This window comes from Micropterus dolomieu, unplaced genomic scaffold (assembly GCF_021292245.1).
Source record: "Micropterus dolomieu isolate WLL.071019.BEF.003 ecotype Adirondacks unplaced genomic scaffold, ASM2129224v1 contig_8775, whole genome shotgun sequence".
Classification (NCBI taxonomy): Eukaryota; Metazoa; Chordata; class Actinopteri; order Centrarchiformes; family Centrarchidae; genus Micropterus; species Micropterus dolomieu.
The window spans coordinates 1-11,658 of record NW_025737761.1 but is presented as its reverse complement, the minus strand read 5'-3'; the positions used below and the strand labels follow the sequence as shown (position 1 = coordinate 11,658).

The following is an 11,658-nucleotide window of genomic DNA, read 5'->3' as shown; positions in this document are numbered from 1 at the left end:
GAGGTCACACGCCTCTGGAGCAACGAGGGGTTAAGTGTCTTATTCAGGGACACAATGGTAGTTGTGTCTCTTACACCAAAGGCATGTGTCTTATCCACTGCCCCATCACCAACTGAAGCAGCCACCACCATGGCTGAACACCTTAGCTAATGTTAAAGGTGCAATGTGTACGATTTAGACAGAATGTTAAAAAAATACATTAGAAACAAAGAACTTTATAAACAGTATGTGAAGAGTTCTGACGTTATGTCAAAAGATGTATTGTGTTGCAGAGATGTCTACTGAAGTGAGCATGCTAACCAGCTAGCCTGTCTTCTCTCGCAATATCTCAAGAGGCGATAGTATAATAATATACTGTAGCTCTGCCTCCAGAGTCCTTGCCAGAATGCTGTAAATCACCTAGGTACCTTATTCCCTGTCGTCAGACTGGCCTCTGTTGGTCTTGGAAGCTGGCTTCTGTAGCCGTCCAGCCATGTTCACTGGGATTAGCGGTTAGAAAATCAGAAGATGTAACATTTTTAGAATTTAGAGTTCCCTTGATTCTTTGTCGAGTCCTTTTCAGAGTTGCTGGAAGTCACCTCTGTATTGTCTTCTCTGTCATCAAACTGGCCTCAGTCGGTCTCAGAGAGCTGTCCCGGTCTGGCTTTGTGCACCGAGAAGCTGGACCCGGTTCTCACTAGGGTTGGGCCGACAGCCTATGCCATTGTCCGTCAGCGATGGCTGACAGACATCACGACGTTGAGCCAGTATTCTGTCGATTTATGCTACCTATCGAGATGTGCTACTTAGCGGTTCTGCGCTTGCGCATGACCCACGAGCGTGGTCCATTTCCACGCCCATAAATCTGTGCAACCTTGCTGTTGGGCAGCCCATCAGAATAACCTACTCCTGATATCTTAAATAAAGATGGCATAATATTGTAGGGAAGGCTTTCAACTTTCTTTGTCAATCATCATTTGTCAGTCTTATTCTGACAAAAAAAAAAGCCTCCTAAGCACCAATAGAAGGCATGTTTTGCTTATAAACATATTTTCTGTGATGTCTACTCCGCTGTTGAAGAATAAAATAAATCAACAGCCAAAGAATTGTGCTGTGAAAGACTTATCATGTAAACAATGATTGCATTTAGAAAGACTAACAACAAAGTAACCACTGAAAGTCAGTAAGGATACCACATTTTGTTAACATCAAGTTCAAATAACAACCAGCTCTGTAAATTCACAAGCTATAATATATTAATATCGTGAATCAAATCAATGTCAGGCACAGGAAGTAGTACTCTGAGGTCTCTTTACTACTACGCTATTGGATCACAGGGCTTTTTGAGTAACATTTTGAAGTATTGTTGATGGTAAAGTACATTTGCCTTAAAAAAATTAAGCTTTTCAACTGTACTTTAGGTTTTTTTAGTTACGGCTTGAGCTGCTGAGCATGAAAATATAAAGCATGGGTCTGCACAATAATTACAGAGATAAATAATGCAAGTTGAATAATTGGGGGAGCAAAGAAGACAGTCAAAAATTACTACTTGAGCCGACTCAAACTTGATTGTGGGCTAGCTATCAATGCCATTTTTATCAAATGAAACAGGCACTTCACTGCTGGTTTTAATAGTAAACCACCACAAGAATGACAATTACCAACAAAAAACACTGTATTCTAAGCAGACACGTTTAACAAAAACTTTTGCGTTTCAAACAAATAGGAGACTTATTAGCAAATTTTAAAAAACTTTCTTCACCGCCATGCATCATGGGAATTCTGAGGGACGGGGTGATATAGAGCAGCCAAAGTCCATCCCTCAAAATTCCCATGATGACCCCCCAGCAACAAAAAAAAAAAATCTCAAATTTTCACATTATACCACCCTGTGAAAGCAAGGGTAATGACCACGAACATTCTTATTGTTTTAAGTATGCTTTGCACCTGCCTTGGAATTCTCTTCTCCCCACACCCTGACACTCACACACACCTACACCTCAGGTAAACATTCCCCGCTGGGTCCCCATCGCATGGCCTGAAAAGCTCCTGTGCTAGAGGAGTAATCACCAACGCTCCACCGGTGCTCTGAGCTCCCAGTCCAAGCAAATTCTATTTGCTTTGTATAATGCAAATTCACAACAGAAGTTATCTTATTGCACTTTTGAAAACGAAAAAATCTAGGCCATAGTCATTGTAATAATTATTAACAGACCCAACAATTCCCACCATGAGCTATCAAGGAAACACTGAGACTAGACATCTGTGACTTGTCATTCAAAGCAGGCCATGTCCTTAATTATGGATTTTATATATATATATATATATATATATATATATATATAAAAAAAAAAACCTTAATATAAATGTAATGAATGTCTGAAAAAAATATAACAAACATAATAAATTGCATTTGACATGTCTATGGACATGGATGGACTTGCATTTGGAGCCAGCCTCAAGTGGCCATTCGAGAAACAGCAGTTTCTGAGACTTCCTGGTCAGCTTCATTCATCAGAAAGGAGTTTGCCCCTGGCCCAGTACCAACATTCAGACCAAACAGGCAACTTAACAGCTTGGAAAGTTGCAAGTGGGCAACGGCAGGCTGACTTTGTCCATTAAAATGACAACATTTTCAGCTAATTGTAAAACATTTCAGGCTCCCTGTACCCCTGCCCCAGGCAGCAGGGCAGGGATAAGTGGATGACAGCTAAAAATACCCTGCCTGTCCCGAGTGAGAGGGGTGGAGCCGGCCGAGGCTTCTTTCTTTTAAGGGGAAGTCCAGCTGGGTAGCAGAGGTGTTCTTGCAGCCTCTCCATTTCTCCCTGCTGGACATGTATGGTCATCAGTGATTCCTCCAGCAGCTCAGCACAGGGAGCTGCCGTGCGGGCTGGCTGCTGATACATGAAATGAGTCTATATAGCACACTGCATGAAATTAGAAACAGAATGCTGCTAGGCTCAAATATCCATAACTATGAGTTCCTCACTGCAGCTGATAGAGAGAGAAATCTGGACTTCAACACTTACTAAATCACCCCTTTAAGCTTAATTCATCACTCAGAAAAGGAGGTCTTCTGGTCTGCAGGCCAGAGAACTCTGCATGGTGGAATTTGCTTTTAGTGACACATTTAACAACCACACTTAATACATAGGTCTGGTCTGTCTAAAATAGCACAGAAACATGGCATAGTCCCACTGGACTATGAGACAGTTTCCCACGCTGTTCTGAGGCTGCAGGGACGCCACTGGTCATAGTTGTAGCTTAGAACTAACAAAATAAAACAGATTGACTTATTATTAGCCATTCAGATAAAAGGGCAGATGACTACCATCTCTGCTAATACTGAGGAAAATCTGCACTTCTAATAACTCTCTCTTCATAGACTCTCTCACTCCCGTTTCCTCCACATCCATCTGTTAAGGCAGGGACATTCAGCTCAGCACACATCCTCCCCACACCACCACCGGGCACCAACAGCCTGACAGGAAAGCCGCCATTTTTTGTGTCTGTCTGTAACCCCAGAGGACTGCCCAGATATGACAACTAGACAGACAGTTACAATCAGGAATATCCCCCACACCATTACACCACCACCAGCAGCCTGAAAAGTCAGGATGGATCTATACTTTCATGTTGTTTACGCCCAACTCTGACTCTACCATCTGAATGTCGCAGCTGAAATCGAGACTCATCGAAGTGAAATGTGTGGCACTCTCCAGTTTTGGTGAGCCTGTGTGAACTGTAGCCTCAGTTTCCTGTTCTTAGCTGACAGGAGTAGCACCTGGCGTGGTCTTCTGCTGCTGTAGCCCACCTGCTTCAAGGTTGGATGTGTTGTGCATTCAGAGATGGTATTCTGCATACCTTGGCTGTAATGAGTGGTTATTTGAGTTACTGTTACAACCTTTCTGTCATCTGGAACCAGTCTGCCCATTCTCCTCTGACCTCTGACATCAACAAGGCATTTTAATCCACACAACTGCCACTCACTGGATGTTTTCTCTTTCTCGGACCATTCTCTGCAAACCCTAGAGATGGTTGTGCGTGAAAATCCCAGTATATCAGCAGTTTCTGAAATACTCAGACCAGCCCATCTGGCACTAACAACCAAAGTCACTTAAATCACCTTTTGAACTTCAGCACATTGTCTTGACGACATCTACATGCCTAAATGCATTGAGTTGCTGCCATGTGATTGGCCGATTAGCTTTTTGTGTTAACAAGCAATTGAACAGATGTACTTAATAAAGTGTACTCCCATTTGTCATTCTCTCTCAACTGTATTTTTGATGTATGTGGGGAGACAAACTGAAGCTCCAGGGCTCCCAGTCTGGACAGTCAGCTAATAGAATGGCTAGCTGCAAGGCTAACTGAGGTGGCAGTGAGCGGCTTAAGTAACCGCTAACAATAAGCAGTTATCTGTCAATCAACTCAAAGTAAGTTGAGGCAGAGCAGCCAGAGGACATGAGAGGGAAAATATAACCCAGTCTCCACAATCACTGAAATAATCAGTGATCAGTATTTTCTTGATTTATGATGTATTTTCATAAAAACATTACAGAGCTGGGCTGTTAAAATTGGCCAGCTTGTGCTGCATCCACAATGCCAGCAGGAAATAAAAGTTTGCTTAGCTAAGCTCTTTTTATTTTGTATTTATGTCTGTCTTTCTATTAGGGCTGCACGGTTAATCTAATCGCAACTGCAACCCAGCCCATATGGCTATTACTTCACCTGGTACCAAGGTCAGCAAATAGCAGAACTCACTGCAGTAGCATGGTTTAACCCGCCTACCAGTACACATTAGAGATTATTTTGGTGTCCTATGCTGAATGTAATAAGCACCATTGTATTTTTAGTTAGAAAAGCACCTGGTTAAATTTGTAAAAGGGACGTGGAAAGCTTTACTGAGGGAGGTCAAACTTGATAGTTCCAGGAATCTCTCAGATGATCTCTTTGTTAGTTTTTGTGATTAAAATGTCAAACCTTTGCGCTTCACCAAAAGCAAAAAAAGCTTTACTATATTTCAAAGTGGGAGATGAACAGGTTTTTTGTGGCTACCACATTTAGCAATTTTAAAGTATCAATTTGCATCAGAAAACTTCTGTTTCCTCTGACGACACATTTAAGGACTCAGCTGGTAAGATAGCTGCATATTTAAAATAGATTTCAAAATATACATATACATGTTGTTTCCCTTCCAATAGGTCAAGCCAACAATGTCCAGTGGCCCCCAGATCAAGTGGTCCTCAACTAGATCCTTCTGGATATCATTACCTTTTCAGTCTAGAGAAAGTAAATGATGAAATTGTTAAAAATAAATAGATAAATAAATTACACTTTCTTGCCTCATGGCATTGAGCTGGGCTCAGTCAAAAATGTTCTGCTCAGCGTTGTCCTGCTGCTGGAAGTTCTCTCCCTGATCCTTCAACCTGAACTTATTTAAGCATCCAGCCAGGACATTTATGGTGATGCTGTGGTGTAGTGCAGTAGCGCAGTATACCATGTCAGAAATGTATCCACCAGTAGAGATTTAGTACTGTTTCTACTGCATCTGAGTGTTAAAATGACTATTTTAATAGTCACAATAAACATTTTTGCATATGTTACCGCCAGTGAAGTGACATTCCTCCAACTGCTAGCAGAGTCTATAATCAACACAACATATAATCATAACATAACAATCAAGTGAAAAGGTTTGTTTCCCACGGTGTGCCATGCTGCCAGGGGCAAATTCAAGTCACTCTTCTGTGCAACAGCTGGCTGTTCACCTGTCATGTGGTGACGCACAGACCAGTGAAGCAGTAGCTTTGAGCTCCATCCAGCACCTAAAATTCTACAATTTACTCCCACAACAGGCCTTACTATAGAGAAAATGTAGCCAAAAACAGGTGTTTGAGAGAGTCTTTTCATATATGAACCATTTTCAACCTGAATTACCAGAAATATCCATATACTGTGATATACTGTATATCGTTAACGTTCAATATTCTAGAAATATTATCATATAAAATGTTTGCAATATGTTCATAATAAATGAAACCACTTCTGATCCTGTGCTTGTTCTCTGCTCTCTCCCTGATGCTGGTGTTTGGTCCCGAGATGCTGATCCATTGCGGTAACTCATTCCACACACACTGGTGGGACCCTTGATGTCCGCATACTGCTCCCTCAACAGCTACAAGGAGGCCACACCTTGGAAACATCTTGATAGCTTGCTGGCTAAGGCCACTTTTATGCCAATGGACTAAAAACTGCCTATGGACTGTGAGAGGAAGCCCAGACATCCCTGGTAATTCTATTCAAGCCCACTGTAACCAAAACTGCCACATCATGCGGCAGTTTCATTACGCTTAACCTTCAAGCTGAGCCGGAAGTGTCATACTGAGTACTGATGAATTTAGTGTCAATGATATATTTGATTTTTTAAAGAAGTATGCTTTTTTTTATATGAATATTTTTTATAATTAAAATAGCAAATAGCTTTTTTAGTAAATTAGTGTTGTGCTAAACCTTTTTTCAAATGTATTGGAAGTTAAAAATATTATAATATATTACTGTAAACTTCAATACTTAAATCAATGTCGTATTTCATAGAAAAACCTTTTTTCATACGGCATTTGAAGGGGATTTATTTTTACTTCAGACCTTTGTATTCATGTGGTATTTTCATGCTAATTATATGGCAAAACAGTATTTCTCTCTATGGTAAAAACTTGTATTTATAAAGTAAATGGAATCAAATTCTAAGCTTAACTGTAAAATCTGCAGTACTGATATCCTTTTACTATAATAGTAGAAAAAGCTCTACCGCATTTATTACGGTGAAGTTCTGGCAATTGACCATAAAAACATATGTTGTCTTCTCCAATCTGCAATATAGTCATCTTTCAAAAAGGGAAGGCAGTCTAATATGTCGTAAAAACAAAGCTGTGTGTCTGGTTAACATGTGACCAAACAACCAAACAGATGGTTTTAAGGTCGGAACAGTTCTGTCACAGTCCAAACATTCTCTACAGCCGGCTCCTGGCTCTCAGCATGCAGGTGTTAGTCACTGCAGCTGTGGCATGTAGAACAACATGGCCAGATTCCCCCGCTGCAACACACACGTAACAGTAGTCTGACATCACAAGCTATGAAATTAGCTGAATAAAATTGCTACAATCAACTTTTTCATTAAAACTTTACATTACAATGAAACACAGTGAAGCAATCAACAAGTGTAACACCACATCAGCGGCCCTGAGGCTGGCCTGTGGACAGTTTAGGACAAGGATGAGTGCAGTGAGAACAATGTCAGGTGTCAACACAGGGCCGTTCCAGCTGAGGACTTCATTCATACTTCATGCTGCCAATCTCTGGCACTAAACTTGACTCAGACATTCAGAATCAGCTGTGTTTGTTTTGGTGATGAGGCCAAATGATAGACCTTTGCAGAACAATTAAACTCCAAGAATCCTTAACAATAACTGATTTTGACCACACGATATCTTGTCACTGGTTCCATGGCTGCAAGATCAGAACAAGAAAGGACTAACTAAGAGTGCTGAACTAAAACGTTACATCATATGAGCAGAGTTGCTCTGAAACTGTAAACCTGACTGGAATGCGCCACACAAGTTGTGGGTAACTTAAATATGCAAGGTTTGTAAGCCATGTAGAGTGCCCTTTTAGCTGATTTACTAACTTGTCTAATTGACACGTTTCTATTTAAATGTCAAATTGTTGGTTTAAGGGCGCAGGGGCTTAGCTGGGCTAAGCTAAGCAGCTATGCTAACCTGCTTGGCTGCCTGCCTGGAATGCTGCTAGCTAACGTTCCAGTCTGCCTTGTGTGACGTCGGCTCGGGTAGGCAGCATTTTCTTGCGCTCTGCAGAAGCAGCTCACAGTGTGAGAACAGCCCTCGCCAAAGTTATCAAAAGACACTTGCACTTCCTCGCACAGTCGTGTGCTGTTTACAAGTTGTGATATGAACAAATGTCTGTTAGGAAGAGGAGTTTACGCGGCCTGCCCTCCGCCGGCAGAGCCCGACATCACAGAAACACCGACCCAACGTGAGCGAGGCTGCCTCGGCTCTGCTCCCGGAGCAGCGCCTCTGACAGACCGACAGCCGCCTGACAGCTGTGTCAGGCTTTTGTTACGAACTATCTCACTTGAGTCTTCCAATGTCATGGCGATTCAGTGGGCAGCTTAGTTATGGCGTTTGTTAAAATCGGGATAACTGTTAATCTTGACACTCACCCTGTCTGTGTTTGGAGATTCCCCTCCAGGATGTTGTGGGAGAAGTCTGCCTGCATGAGACGGGAACTGCGTTACAGAAAGCTGCGTCTGTGACAAGCAGCCGTCTGAAGGAAACGCCGGCCTTCTCTCTCAGATGTAAAGGTGTTAGTTACCTACTTACACCGCAAACCACCATCTTACATTGAAAGGAGGAGAGAAAAGGGGCAACTATACAACTCAGTGAGTCGGCGCAAGCCTTCTTGATGTTGCGTGTATGGAATGATGGGTATTGTAGTCTCTACTAGCGAAACGTAGGCTAGCTTATTTTTCTTCTTCGTTGGTTTTCAAAGGCAATTTGCATCTAAAATGTTGCATTACCGCCTTCTGCTGGATTAAAAAGATTTAGTCGTCCTATCCAATCTGTGGCCGGGGTCGAAAAGTAAGAATTATTATCATTTTTTTATGAGGCTAATTATTATTTATACATTTATTAAGTAGAAAAGAGCATTCCACAGTGGGGCAGGGAAAACGCCAGAGAAACGACATGTATGGATTTTGTTTAAAATTCAAATAAAACCCCAATTCAATACAAGTATAGAAATTCAATACACACACACACACTTGGGTTGTTCTCCACAGTTTCTGCTACTGCACATCTCATCTCCACGTTTACCACATATCCCATCATGTTTACACAGAAGCGATCTGTGACCAAATGTGCCTGCACTGAATGGGTTTAGGAACAAAAACCTTCTCTGGGTAACTGATATAATCCAGGACTGCTTTTTCGGGCAGAATTTCTCATTCAAAATGCAACAAACCATTTTAAATATAAATAAATTACAGTACAGTACACTGGCTGAATGTGATATTGAGCTGACAACAATGGTATTTACAGTATTTCAATATATTAATAAAATACACAAGAATATATTTCTCTATACAAAATACATTAGCTGCTGTATGCAAGGGGTGAAAATTGTCTTAATACCATTGGAATAAAACCCTCTATAAATACAAGTGTACTGTGTGTGATTGTTTATTAGAGTAGAGCTTTAACACATGGATTTAGATTTTAAGTGATTTAATCGAAAAAAGAAAAATGTATATGTGCTATACAGCCTCATTCTAAGTCATTCCTTCACACAGTTGTGTGCTGCAGTGTCATTACAAGCAGTAGATAGAGACTTGTGCTTAAATTGTAAACAGAGGACACAAACACATGATCATAAAACAGAACAAATTAAGTATTTCTCTTCTGGGTAAAGACATTTTATATTATTGAAATAATGGACACTGCCGAAATCTGAATATTTCTATTTTACTCTATTTCTACATTATAAAAGGGACTCTCTTTACAGCTCTGTTGACAACAGTAACAAACCAATAGGAGTCACATGAGCAGACGAATGCACTTCTTCCAGCACTGAGGGCAGGAAGCCTGGGAAGTCCTGCCAAGACCTCCCTGGATATCCATGGGATGACGTTCTGGTCTATGCAGAGACTGAGCAGAGTTGGGGTGGTGAGATCTGCTGTTGGAGCCGAGTTGGAGGCGTGTCAGCTTGTGAAACTGAGACAGATCCTCATGCATTATGGCTGTTATTCCCATCTTTGACAAGTCAGTGTTCTCAACGTTGGACCACAGGTATTGCTGTTGCTCGGGTTGTTATCTCCCAGGCTGAGCTCAGCCAGGTGAATAGGCCAAGAGCAGTCCCTGTCCACGTAGATGGAGTTGAAGCTGAGGTTCAGAGACCTTTTTACAAGAGCACCATGATCACACTTTTGCCAGTGAATTCCTGCTCCCAAAACCAGATTATGCAAAGATAATATATGTTATAGCACATACAGATTTGTTAGGTTCTGAAATGATGTTGGAATTTGATAGCTGTTGTTCAGATTGTTAGCCAAATCAATGATTTTCAGTGGTTTCAATGAAATGTCAGGGACGATATAGGTCACTGTAAGATGTATTGAGAGCTTTGAGTTCCGGAGAAATCTCCTGCAGGCCACAGTGAGTTACCTTCATCTTTACCTATCTTCGCAGGTGTGGTCTTTGTTAGTGAAAATATAATATACTGCACATTGGAGCACAAGGTGGAGATTAGAAATCCCTCAAGGTCTGGAGGAATTTATCTGCAAAGACAAAAGATGAACTTTCAGAACAATACTTTGAGTTGACTTCACTATTTCAGTTCACTTTCCTTGTTTGTGGCTACAGAGGCTTCAATATAGGACTTTATTGACTTTCCCAGTCTTTGATCAACTCCTTTTTTACCTTATAATAAATGGTGTGGTTATATGTATATTTATTAAACAGTGTTGGAAATCAAAATATTTTTGTATCCATTATCTCAGCCTTTTCATTTGCAACAATACTATATATAATTTGTGTCAAAAAACATATAGTATAATAATAATACAATTATTGTTTATGCATATATTACTTTATCTTATTACAAATTTAGTTTAAATAAAGGAATAAACTGACAAATATGACTTAGACTAGAGGCGAAAATGAAATACGCTAATTCACTATTTTGCGCAGGTTTTGCTCACACTGTTCTGTCATTTGGCTGCGATAGATCACATAGCAAACCCTGTTCATTGGTGGGCAGGACACCCGGGTTTTCATTTACAACCACATCACAGTATATTTGGTAAAGCGGTCATGGGGCCACAGAAACATGTACCTTTTTGTTGCGACAGGCCCTTCAGCTGGCACGTTCCCAGGGTCAGGTTGCAGGTGTACAGTCCTAAGCATCCTGTGCAGTGTGAAGAAGAGCTGCAGCTCCTTCTTTGGATTCCACTGCAGCCATGCTGAGGATAAATAACAAATATATGCTGTTATTGTCTTTCTTAGAAAGAGGAAGAGTAGTAAGGTAATGTGAAAGCTCATTAGTGTTTAGAAATAATGCATTTTACTGATTGACAAACAGGTCCCTTAATAATGTACTGTAAGAAGTAGGACAGTGGTCCTGCTGTCGACCTGTGTTCACAGGATATTTTATTCCTGTTGGAGTTCCCAAAATTTCAAAAGATACCATATATGTAAGGCTGAGTTTTAGAGAAATATTTTTAAAATGCGGAATATTTTCTTTGAATGGAATAGTGCAGTCATTAAAGAAAATGATAAGGTCTTGTGTTTGAATATTTTACTAATGTAAACATATAGATGTCTTCATTGTTATGTTAATATTATTAGTATTCATCATATTCACTTTACTGTTGTATGCAGACGTATCTTTAATAAGTGTCTGTGTTGCGCTGGATGAAAAGCAATGGCCCAGAAGGTAGAAAAATATTAATTCCATTCACCTCCATTTTACTGGGAAGGACACAGATATCTCAAAACCTGGACACAACATCCTAACTACTGGCATGTCCAATGAGAAATTAGCTTCTTGCTAAACACTCATTTTCAAAGATTTCCTTTTCCTTGCCTTTATTCAACTTCTGTGTAATTG

General features: G+C 40.6%; 1 long non-coding RNA gene across 1 annotated transcript; it reads right to left on the bottom strand.

Moving 5' to 3' along the window:
* Window positions 1–9,217: 9,217 nt before the first annotated feature.
* LOC123965164 lies at window positions 9,218–11,016 on the bottom strand. The gene is made up of 2 exons (XR_006823641.1): window positions 10,885–11,016; window positions 9,218–10,327 (listed from the first exon to the last, which is right to left on the bottom strand). It is a non-coding gene; the product is annotated as an uncharacterized LOC123965164 (long non-coding RNA).
* Between the last annotated feature and the right edge of the window lie 642 nt (window positions 11,017–11,658).